We start from the raw sequence: 13,519 nt of genomic DNA, 5'->3' as shown, positions 1-13,519 counted from the left end.
TTAAATTGACTTCATAAAAGTTTGTCTAAGAGATAAAGGTAAGATTGGTACAATAATCTTGAGGTTCACTTAATGCTAAATTAATTCTTTTTTCTTTAAAAAAAATTTACTATAGTTAAACTTTATGAATCTAAGCCCTCAAATATAATATGTAAAATGCTTTTCACGTCCTTATGTAACTCCAAGTCTCTTGAGAACTTGATAGACTAATTTATTATGAAGAACTCATAATTCTTATATTTCAAAAATCACACAAATAAATTTTTCTTACTTATATTTTTATTTATTAAAGGTTACAATTTTATTTTCATAATTAATTATTATGTTTCTACTAGAGTTAGAAAAAAGACAGACCCGGCCCAACCCGCCTCCCACTTGGCCCACTCATTTCGTGGGCTGAGGCAAATTTGGCTCGCAATTGAGGCGGGCTACGCCAGGCAATAGAAAATAAGGGCTCAACACGATGTTATAACCTTTAATAAACAAACAAGTTGGGGCCATTTTGGTGGGTCACCCCATTTTAGCAATCGCCCCTATTTTGGTAGGCTAGGTTGCGAGCCACAAAGTACTGGTCCAACAAGGCCAATTTGTATCAGCCCCGCCCGATCAATTTGTTACAGTACTAAGTCAGGCCGAGCTGGGCTGAGAGGCGGGTAGACCCATGGGCCGTCGAGCACATTTGCCAACTCTAGTTTCTACAAATATTTTGCTCAAAATTTGTGAGAATATATTTTTTATTTTTTAATATAAAAAAATAATTAGCTTCGAATGCAAAATTTGAAATTTGCATTACGAAGACAATAAGATATTTAATGTAATTGTAATATCATAATATCATCTTAGTATGATACTATAAGTAAAATTATACTTTATCGTATGTTTGCTAATTTTATTTTATTTTTTAATTATTAAATTATTTTAAAAAAATTTCAAAAATTGCTACAAAATTTAATTTTAAAATTTTAAATTTTAAAACTATTTTTAAAATTGCTACAAAATACCCATTTTTTTTTCTAGTGGATGGGATATCATATTTATCAATAGTGCTTCACCAAGATCAACAAACGACTTATTATTACCCATATGAATTTAATTTATGGAATCTCCAATTAGATAGGTTGGATTACCATTACTGTTGTGTTGATTTTTCTCAATTGGCAATGCTCTCATTTCCCTTGATGTTTCATTTATTAATTTTCTATCTAAGGGTTTAATCAAAGAATAGGCTAAATTCATTTCTCACTTTACATAATCAATGGAATAATTTTATCTTTAAGCAATTGTTTTACCATATTATGTCTCAAACGAATGTGTTTATTCTTGTCATTGCAAGATTTATTATTTGCAATGACTATTGATATTTGGCAATCACAATACATAGACACGGAAGGTATTGGTTTCACACAATAGAATATTTGTTAAGAAGTTTCTTAATCATTCAGTCTTATTACTAGCCAACTCTAGAGTTACAAACTTTGACTCCATAGTAGATTTAGTTATAATAGTTTATTTAGTTGATTTTCAAGTTATTGCACCCTCACCAAAGGTGAACACACATCTATTAGTGGATCTTATATCATGTGAATAGAGATCCAATTAACATTATGATAGGGCTAAAAGTTATACATATTTTTATCTAAATTTATCTTAATTTTGTGCTAGTTTCCTATTTAAATTGTGAGTTTATATGAATTTTCTTAATTTGAATCTTTTTTTTTGTAAGAATTAAAGCAAAAGAATTAAAGTTAAAGGATTGGATTTAAAAAAAGATATTATAATTTAATTTATAGTGTTAATTTTAAAATTAATATTATACATTAATATTACAATTCAATTAAATAATTAATAAATAATTATGGAGAAGGTTGGAAGATAAGCAGCAAGACATCAAATCAAAGGAGGAGATTCAAAGACTTCGAGTTGGAATTGGAGAAGGGCTGTGACAGATATATATATATATATATATAATATTATAAAGCAATTGGAGATGGGGGATTGATTTGGAGAAGACTTGAGCAGCGGAAATAAGGAGAGATTGGAAGCGGCGCACGGAGAAGAGCAATTGGGCTAACGCAAGCCTCGTTCATGTACCTGCATGCATCTAAGGTGCGCGCAAGGCATAAGAAATGGGAAAGCGGGCGAAGGCTGGAGTAGATCTGGGTTTAGATCTAAAGTAGGGAGCCTATTCTTTTTCTTCTTTTCTTCTGCTTCTTATTCTTTTTTCCGTAATTATCTATTAGATTAATTACAGTAATTATAATTATCTATTAGTATAATTATCATTAGATGATCCTATTTATCTTAGAAATATCTTTTAAACCATTAGGTAATTATCTCTTATAGTATTTATCCACTAAATAAAGAGTGATAATTGTCTTTCAAAGTGAATCAAATTAATTTGATGGGATTAGTTTGAATGAAGATAGACATTAATCACTCTATAAATAGAGAGTTTCCCTATTAGAAAAATAATAAAGCAGTTTGAGTTCCCAATCAAGTCCAAATCTAAAGGCATACACCATCGTTGTGCATTTGGCTAATTAATTAGAAGCATCCAACTCAATTGCAATTTATGTTTTTCATACAAATAATGGTTGGAGGTAAGTGCGTTTTATTTAATTTTTCTAATAATTGGTATCAGAGCCATTTTGTATCTCTACCTTATTTATTGATAAAATCTCGTTGCATAACGATTTTTGATTAGGGAAATATAGCATTATTTTTTGCAATATTTTTTTGACATGTTATTGCTTGTATTTCAAAAGTAAATGAACATTGCCAGTGCTCGCGTATGTCATGACCATTCATGGATCACCACTGATTTTACATCACCACTAATGGACGCCATGGGTCTTTGTTTCTATTTGGCCAGACGCCATGGACGACCCTTTGATCACGGCCTTTTGATTGCTTGGCCATGGCCTTAAGTTTTGTCATGGCCGACGGCCAAAGCTCTTCACCGTGGTCGACTCATCCTGGGCTAATCGTGGGTCATGGCTCACCGTCTTCAATTTGTCGTGCCCGACGATGACTCGTTGTGGGTGCAGCCATGGCCATTGTGTGACGCCCCGTTCCCACTTACGGGTGCCACTCATGAATAATCAACCGAATTGCCCACATGCCCGACCATTCGTGAAAGGCAAACTATGTTTTAACACGAAATGCCCTTGGTGGGAACTAAGCTTCATCTTTCCTTTCCCTCACCCCTAGGATCCATTAGCAAATTCGAGCTTTAACCATACCACACTTGGTTAATTAATTTTCATTAAGTTTGCCCGATTGCTATTTTTATTTAGTTTAATTCTTCTTCTTTCCAAGAATTTCACTGGGCTCCATAAAATTCACCATTTCAATCAACCCATTGACTTTTACCAATTTTGGAGGAAAAACTCATATAATTTAAATTCTAAAAATTTTGGCATTTTCTTCAAAATTACCCAAAATCTCTTTACTTTTGAAAATTTATCCGGCCCAATAATCAACCAAGAATTTCCCCAAAATTTCCAAATATTTAAAAATAAATCCTAGCCATTGGATTTATTTGGTGAGAATAAATCCTCACCCTCCAAACTAACACAATCTATGGGATTAGGTCTTGCTTAATATCCACTATTGGATCTTTTCTTACTTTACAAAACAAGATCTTAGCCATCCAAAGGAAGCACAATCCAAGTGCTTTGCTAGGTTTTAACCCTAGCCTTTGATCTATTTTGGACATTAAATATCCACCTTCCAATCATCTCTATTTAAAATATCTCCACCCATTTGGCAATCCAGGCCAACTCTAAGACGTAATGGTGGCCCTTAGATCACTTTCCAAATCCAAGAACTAATCTCATCTCTTGAATTTTCATTTCTTTCTCATTTAAATTAATGAGACTATTTTCCACCATTAATGCATGACTAATTTCTTCTTTTTTTTTTGAATTTTCTTTTAATCCAACACCATCATACCTCTCATTAAATGCTTGAAAGACTAATTGTAATACTCAATAAATTCTAAAGGACTAAGGGTAATTTATCTTGGGGCAAAAATAGAATTTAAGGATAAATGGAGGGTATAACAATAATTTATTACCGTATAGATGACCAAATCGACTGTCGGGAGTGCCCTGGAGCCAAGATGTCAAAGTAAAATGATGTGGCATTAACGAGCACCCCGAGATAAGATTTATGGTGCCAAAAAAAAATCAGAACGGGAACAGTTTTCAGTACGGCTAATAAGGCAGCTGCCAATTAGGCTGCAAAATTGAAATATCATAGACAACTTTTCAGAAGTCAACGAAAGCTTGAGGGGGCTTTGGTTTTTCATGAGGAACAACCCTTCAGAGGTTTTAGGAAGAAACGAATGGGTTTAGGGCCAGAACGAAGATTCGGGCCTAAGTGCAGTTTTTGAAAATTTCTAGAGAGAGGCTGAAACGATGATTTTGCCCGCAAAATCTTTTGGGGTCAAAATGATGTTTTAGGACTTGAGGGTTCTAATAGCAATATTGAAAAGTTGAGGGGCTAAGTGGAAATGGCCAAAATGAGTTAGCCCAAAGTTGAAGGGCTAAACTGCAAATTTTGAAAGTTGGGCAAAGGCAAATCCGACCAGCCATTTTTCGGTCACCGAACGTCGCTTTCAACTATGGGGTTGCATGAGGCTTGGTCGGGAGACCAACCTTTGTGAAGGCTGGACCGATAGAGGCCACGGGGGTGGCCGGAAATCGAAGAAAAACCGACCAGAATGTCGGTCGGTTGGTCGTGGCCTGCAACTCGAGTTTTTAGTCGACCAAGGCTGGTTTAGGTCGATCCAGGGGTGGGTGATGCTCCAAAGGCAATGGGTAGGTCGGCCAAGGGCGTTTGGGCATTCGATTTTGCCTATAAATAAGCATTCGAAGCGGCCGAATTTTGGAGAAGTTGAAGCTTGAAATCGGCCGTGAAAACGAATAAATTGAGAGTTAAGACCATGGGGCTTTTGTTGCCCATGGCTTGAAGAAGCATTCTGGAGATTTTGAAGTATTTTGGTCGAGGTTTAGAGGGATTTCGAGCTTCGCCGGAGATGGGTGGCGGTCGCCGTCGCCGATACTTCAAGGGCCCAGTTGAGGCACCTCCGCTACTCTTTTCAGCCTCCAAGATGGCCCATCATGATCGATTCATCAAGAAGAAGCAGTTGGTGGAGTCTGCCTGAAACACCGGCATGGCCGGCGCTAGAGAATATGACCAGCGCGTGGGCCACACGCACTGGTTAGCACGCGCAGCCCACGTGCCAGAGCGTGAGGGAGCATGGGGCCTCCAAAAAATGTGAAAAAAATTCATAAAATTATTTTATGGAGGTCCGTGCAAAAAGATCTGAAGTTGGGATTCCCGATGTCTCGATTTTAGAGCCAAAGAGCCTCATTTTGCCTGAAAACGCAATATCTGGGTAAGTCCAATATTTTTCCTTGGAAGTTTATAGTCTATAATGAATTGTTGTGGAGATAGATTTTAGGAAATAGTCTCAATGTATTTATTGGGATTTTTAGAAGGAAAAATGATGAAAAATGAAGGAAATTAGGAAATAAATGGAGTTTTGAGATATTTAGTAATAAAATATCAATTTTATGTTTGAGGTAATCGAGATGATGTGAATGGTGCAACTTTTGAGAATTGGCATGAGAATCGAGGTGGGGCACGCATATCGAGGTGATGCATGCTTTTCGAGATGTCTTGATCTTTGGGCAAAGGTGAGTGGTATTCTCACAAGGACTTATATTTATGATATGATTGTTATATATGCATGCTATTTATGAATGCAATATTCATTTTGTTATATTGCATGGAAAGTCGTGATATTTGCATTGCACGATATTATTGGCATATTGATATCTGTGCATAGGAATGGGATGTCACCCCCAGAGTGTAGCCGTAATTCTCCAAGGGCGTTGAGGGAATAACGTTAGGGTTATTCTACAGAGGTTCAGGATTTGCCTAGGATTCCTATCCGGGCTTGCAGGCCAGGAAAGTCACACTAAGAGCAAAATGTTGTTCATATTATTGTATCATGCATTCATATATATGTTTTTGGACCCTCACTATAAGTTTCATCTTCTAATGGGTTATGCCCCTAGAACATTCAACGTTCCAGTTGAGACTTGCAGTTAGGGCAAATAGCAGGTTGAGATATAATGGCACGTGATGGCATGACCGATGGATTCAGCAGGAGATTCCAGTATTTTATATGTTGAGAAATGACTATGTATGTTCGAGGTATCATATGATTGCACCTAGGGTGTTAGATGTTATCTCGGGAAATGTGTTTCCATGTATTTTATATTTGAGGATATGATGTAATATATGGTACGAATTCTTTATGATATAATATAAGGTGAATTCAGGTATGTACCATATTAGGTTTCGATTATCGCTTCCGCATTGTGAATGATTTGCTGGGGGATTTCCCTTTGAGATACAGTATTTGATGTATGAGAAATGTATAAGGGAAAAAGGAATATGTATGTATGCGATGGGCCCCAGCATAGTGGCATGCCCTCCGATGGGGCGGGGTGTTACACTAATTGATTAGTGGTTAATTTTATAAAAATTTTGTTATAATTATATCCTTCTTTTGATCTTAAAAATAGTTTAAATTAGATATTAATATATATTTTATGGTTATATGCAAGTTTAAATTGAAAAATGAATGAAATGAAATTTTAAAGTAAAATTTAATAATAATAATAATAATATATAAAATTATATATAATACATATACATCATTATATGCATTCATGTAATATATATAATATAATATAATATATATATATATGTGCCATGTGTAATACATATATATAATATATAATTTATTAATAATATTAAATTATTTTTATTTTTTTTAGGTATGAAGACTTAAAGTTCATGAAGAATTCAAGTCCATGAAGAAATCAAACCCATGGAGAAATCAAGCCCATGAAGAATTCAAGTCCATGAAGAAATCAAGCACATGAAAAATTAAAGTCCATGAAGAATTTAAGCCCATGAAGAATTAAGGCCCAATTTAAGCAACCCATGGAAGATATTATTTGGAGAAGGCCCAAGGATTATTTTTAATCCTAATGAAGATTAAAAATCAATTTATAGAAATCTATTTTTATTTTTTATGTGAGAGCTTTATTAGGTGTGTTTTTTAGCTAAAATCCACTTAACTATTAGGTGGATATTATAGCTAAAATCCATTTAACTTTATGAATGCTTTATTAGGTATGTATTTTAGCTAAAATCTATTTAATATTAGGTGTGTATTATAGCTAAAATCCATTGAACTTTAAGTGTGTGATTGCCCATTATATATAATTATGTCTAGTTGAATAATTGAAATTGTGTGGTTTGTATTGCATCTTGTGGCCTATAAATAGATCACTTGATTGCATTTGTAAATGTGATTATTATTCTTGAATCAAAGTTTAGTTGTTTCCTTATAATTCTCTCTTTGAGAATTGTTCTTGTTATTTCCCCTTTTCTTTAGTATTCTCTCTTGTGATCTTACTTCCTTCCTTTCTTCTTTTAAATTCTTATGTCATTTATTATTACTTTATTATTCACCGCCTAAATGGCCGGTTAATTTGTGCCTTTAAATTTCTGCAATTTTCATTCTTGTCATTTAATTGTTCACCGCCTAAATGGACGGTTAGTTTCTTGCCTTTAAATTCTTGCAATTTTAATTCTTGTATTTTAATTATCTACCGCCTAAATGGCCGGTTAGTTTCTTCTATTTTAATTCCTGTCATTTAAATTCTGTTATTTAAATTATGTCATTTAAATTGTTGTCAATTAATTTAATAGAGATGAGTAGCTAAATCTAATCTTGGGTTAAGGCAAGGACAGTGTCTAACGCCAATGATTCCCAAAGAAAGCTACGCTTTAAATGAGTAACATTGGTTTAAACTTCAATATGAGTGTGTTTTGATTATTGAAAAATCACTAGGTTTGGATTGGAACGTAAGCCTAACTTAGAGCTTTCATGTCACGCATGAGAGTTACTAGAACTGGAAACGCTATCATACCCAAACCCGGATGATTAATTTAGTTATTTTGTGTATTAATTGTAATTGAATTTATGGTAGTTTCTTAAATTAGAATCCCGCATATCATGTATGGGGATTGCTTAAACTAGAGCTATCATTATCTTTAATTGCATTTAATAACAAATCCTCATATCTGAAATTAAATTAATGTTGCTAATCTTTTATGCTAATATTTGGGAATCAACGGGTTGGCACTGAAATTGTCTTAACTCAAGTACTTTCCAATTTCATATTCTCACGTTTAGTATTTATTTCAACTTCTGTCTTGCTTTATTTTCTAGTATTTGTTATCTAAAAAAATCATAAAAAATCATGTTATCAATCCATCTAAATGCGTGTGCGTGTGTGTGACATTTTTTTTTTTCTTTTGCCATAAATAAATCTCTCAGTGGACGACCTGGACTTATCCAGAAAGTATAAATTTAAATTTGAACTACAACTGCACTCGTACACTGACGAGTATAAACCTCTCGCCTAAATAAATAAATAAAATATAAAATTTTTATTGTGTTTTGTTTTGTGTTTTAATTGCAGGGTGAAAGTGCAGTCACTAATATCATTTCTTTTGTATTTATTTAAATCTTTCCTTTTATCTTGGACCACATAATGCCATATGTCACGCTAAGACAACGTACTTGGCGTCCAAGCTTCCATCTCAACCATCCATGTGGCATCACCACATTTATTCATCAAGTTAGGAAAAATTAATTATTTTCTCAAATAATTGAATATCCACTATTTTCTCATTTTCCACAATTTAATTGCTTTATGGAATTTACTCCAAAATTATCAAAAATACCCTTTGTGAATTATTACTCCCATTTATCTCCTCATTTTTACAAAAATAAAAAACTAATTCACTTCCATACTTAATTATACCTAAAAATTATTTCTAATTTACCAAAATACCCTTTATTGGACTTGACTATCTAAATTACCAAATTGCCCCTCTCATAGGGCACCATTATTCTCAATGATCCATCACTTTCTTAAGGGCATTTTTAGAAATTTCTCACTTCTTTTCCTATTCTCTTAACACCAGTAACGCTGGGTGTTACATTCCACCCATCTTAAAAGAATTTTGTCCTCTAAATTCACTTTACCATTCTCTTCTGCCTAAGACAATCACATTCTCGGGCTACTCACCAAATTGTCATGCTCGAGAATCTCATAGCTTAGCCATTTCTCACATTTCCCTCGGGCTATCCCCACCTCAAGGTTTCGCCGAAGCTTTTGGTCCTCTGACTCTTGAGAACATTCATCAACCAAATACCACTTTGGCCTCCCACCAAATAGAACCACTGGTCGCTGGACATGCTCATTGCAACAATGCCCATCTCATGATGGATTTCCACTGCCTCGAAACATCGCTTTGCAGTCCACTTCCCATTTTTCGCATCAACCGAAACAAACACGCGCTAACATTGCATCACTGATCAGCCTACCATGATTTTACGCCTATCACACAAGACAACGTTTCTCACTGCCAATCACACATGGCCACGATTTTACTCTAGTCCAACCAGCAACGTCTTAGCAGCGATCATCTGCCGCAATGTCACTTCTAGTGTCCATAAGACACTCTGACACCCATTCCACCATGGCATACCGCCATTTATCACATGCATGCATAGCTTGAGTTGATCCTTATGGCAACTCTCATTATCGGTCAACTAACCATGCTAACATTACATGGGAAGCGACCATTTGACCCATCTAGCCAGATTCGACCATTCAATACATGGACTATTACTTTGACCATCTGACTCTCACTTAACGCTGATTCACACCTAACTCATATACCCACACATCATAGTGGGCAAAACCATGTTTCAGCCAATAACATGCACTATCCAAGTCCACCTTAAGCTTGACGATGCACGCACCATTTCATTCTCACCTCAAGCTTAACCATGCTCAGGCCACAACTTTCTTCTTGCCAGTTTGAAGAACCCTTCGATGAACCTCTTGTAGTACCCAACTAAATCTAAGAAGCTGCGCACTTCACTTACATTAGCTGGTATTGACCAATTCAACACTGCTTCTACCTTGTTGGGGTCCACTTCTATTCCTTGAGCTATTACCACATGCCCAAAAAATACAACCCGTTCCAACTAAAATTCACATTTCTTGAATTTTGCATATAGCTTCTTTTCCTTCAAAAATCCTAACACCATTCTTAAGAGTTTATCATGATCTTATTTGCTTCGCGAATACACCAAGATATCATCAATAAACACAATAACAAACTAATCCAAGTACTCATAGAAAATTCGATTCATTAGATCCATGAATACCCCCGGTGCATTAGTCAAACCAAAGGGCATGACCAAAAACTCATAATGGTTGCACCGTGTTCTGAAAGCTATCTTTGGAATATCATCAGCTTTGATCCTTAGTTGATGGTATCCTGACCTTAGATCGATCTTTGAAAACACTCGTGCACCACGTAATTGATCAAACAAGTCATCGATTCTGGGAAATGCGAGGATACTTGTTCTTAATAGTGATTTTATTCAATTCTCGATAATCAATGCACATCCTCATTGATCCATCTTTCTTCTTGACGAACAGTACGGGTGCTCCCCATGGAGACACACTAGGTCAGATGAATCCTTTCCTTAATAACTCTTCTAATTGAGTTTTCAACTCTTGTAACTCCTTTGCTGCCATCCAATAAGGAGCTTTAGAAATTGGTGCAGAACCAGAAACTAGATTAATAGTAAACTCTACTTCCCGCTCTGGTGGCATTTCAATCAGATCATTAAGGAATACTTCTGGAAATCCTTGACTACCTTAACATCATTCACTGCCAATTTGTCACCTCCCTTCACTACTACTGACATTAAGAATCCAATACAACTTTTTGACCATAGTAGCTTCTTAGCATTTATTACCGAAATGACACAAGGGGGGTGTTCCATTTCTACCACATAATGGTGAAGTTCTAGCCCTTCAGGGCTCCTACAAACTATTTCCCTTTCAGAGCACAATATGGTCGCATGATATTTGGAAAGCTAGTCCATTCCCAAAATCACATCAAACTCCTTCATATTTAAGACATATAGGGTTGCTTTTAGAAGCTGCCCACCAATCTCTACATTAGCTATTTTTACTATACGATTCGTGCTTACTGTTCCTCTTGAGGGCATAACTATTTCTAAGGGAGTTCTTGCATGTTCCACATATGTGCTGAGTTTACTTACAAAATTTAAAGATACGAAAGAATGTGTGGAACCTGAATCAAATAAAGTATAAGCAGACTTTCTAGAGATGAGGACATTACCAGCCAACACGTGAGGATCCTGATCCTTCTCTTGACTTGAGAGTGCATACACTCTAGCTTGACCTTTGGGAGGAGTCCTTAGCTCTCGTTGGTTTGGTTGTTGCTACTTCTTGGGACAAAATTTAACCATATGTCCTGTTTCGCCACAATTATGGCATACACTTGTTCCCATAAGGCATGTTCTAGAATGACGCCTTTAACACTTCCCACACATTAGGTACCGTTGGAAATTACTTAGTGCTGGTCCCCCTCGATTCTTCTTTCCAAAGTGTTGCTTTCCTTTGCCCTTGTCTTCTCACTTATGCTTTTCTGATGGCCCTAACTGCGACAACTTACTATTGTTACTAGAGCCTTCTTTAAAGTTGGCTAGCTGGGCCTTAGCTAACACTTTATGATATGTGCCCAGCTCAAAAGTTACGACCACCTATCGCAGATCATCCCTCAGGCCTTGTTCAAATCGTCTGGCTCGCTTTTGCTTCGTATCCACAAGCTCTGGAGTAAATCATGATAGCTCATCAAATTTTCTTTTATATTTGTAATACCCTAAAACGTCGTGAATAAATAAGCGTAATTTTGGTATACGGGCCATGATAAAATTATTAAAATTTTAGTGTTGATTTAATAGAGTTAGGTATGTATAAATTATTTATATCGTATAAAATATGAGTTTAAGCATGGTTATACTAGAAATTGTATAAAGATTATGTATTAAAAAATTATCTCTTATGCCCATCAATATAAGTATATATTGGTCCCACATATAAGAAAAAAATGACGTATGTGTCCTCTTATTCATTCCAAATAATTTAACAAACAGTTTAATAAAATTTTTGGAATACTTCTCAACTTTATCTTGATTATTCTATATCTTGGTCTGAATACTATTCCGGCCTCATTTTGATACTCTATTATCTTGCTCATTTTAACAAACGCAACCTTAGTAAATTTCTTTATAATAGAGTAAGTTACATTTGAGATTTTGCCTAAATACAAATATTACCTCTTAAAATATTCATCCGGTATTGGTAGAAGATCAGGAATAAAGTCCCCACTTATACCCTACTCTAATGTAATCACATATATATATGTAATTATATATTATAATTCATAAATAAAAAAACTTAAATTAAACATATTCTCACAAACTTAAAATCTAACTTGGTTATCGTCTCTCCTACCTCCCACCTTATCACCAGAAACAAAAGTGATATTTATTTATTATTTAATATATTAGAATGACAAAAAATATTACAATTATTACTTTTTAGTTTTTTGCTTATATTAATATTAAATTTCCCTGATATCAAATTATTGTGAAGTTATTTAAACTATATAAATACGAACTTATTAAAATAAAATATAGAGTGTATGGGTATCTATTTTTCTATAGATATAAGAATGAGAGTTAAAATAAATAGAGGTGCGCATTTGGTCAGTAGTGAGTATTCGAAGTGATTGAATTGCTCAAATTGAATAGACTGAATTTTTTTAAAAATAAAACTAAACCGACCAAATAGATGTTCAAACCGAAAAAACTAAACAAAAAGAAAAAAATAAAAAATTTGGTTCGATTATTTCAATTTTTTTAAATATAAAGGCTGAACTAAAATAACGAAAATACTCAAATTTAAAAACTAAATCGAACTAAAATATATATTGAAATGAATCAAACTTTTAATTTTGTATTTAAATTTAATCAAAATGTTACCAACTTAGAAAATATCCCAAGGATACAAGAACAAAAATAGAAATAAAAGTACATAGAGGGACCTAATAATGGTATCAAGTATCGCCCCCAGGGATACAGCTGGGTGACAAATGAGGGGGTTGTAAGGGCATGCTGGAGACTGTCAGTGTGGGATCGATTCTTGGGAGAAACAAAAAATTTATATTATTCTGGAAGTGGTTCTTGGTAAGTGCCAGTGGGTGTAACTTCAAAAAATAAAAAAATTCTGATCACCTAGACACATTTCTAATTTATTTCTCTCGTGATGATCCTAGAGTAAGTTCGACAAACACGATAATAGCAATAGCGCGCAATCTAAAAATAATGGTGTCTTAACTATCATTACTCTCCAGATTTGGCCAAATCTCAAAGGCTTGGCATGATAATACTCATCACCCATCGAATCTAGCAAATCTCCCTCCCTGACAACTTTGCCAAAAGGTACCAACATTCTCCAGCTAAGCT

This window comes from Diospyros lotus, chromosome 9 (assembly GCF_014633365.1).
Source record: "Diospyros lotus cultivar Yz01 chromosome 9, ASM1463336v1, whole genome shotgun sequence".
In the NCBI taxonomy this organism is placed as follows: Eukaryota; Viridiplantae; Streptophyta; class Magnoliopsida; order Ericales; family Ebenaceae; genus Diospyros; species Diospyros lotus.
This window is presented reverse-complemented; position numbering follows the sequence as displayed.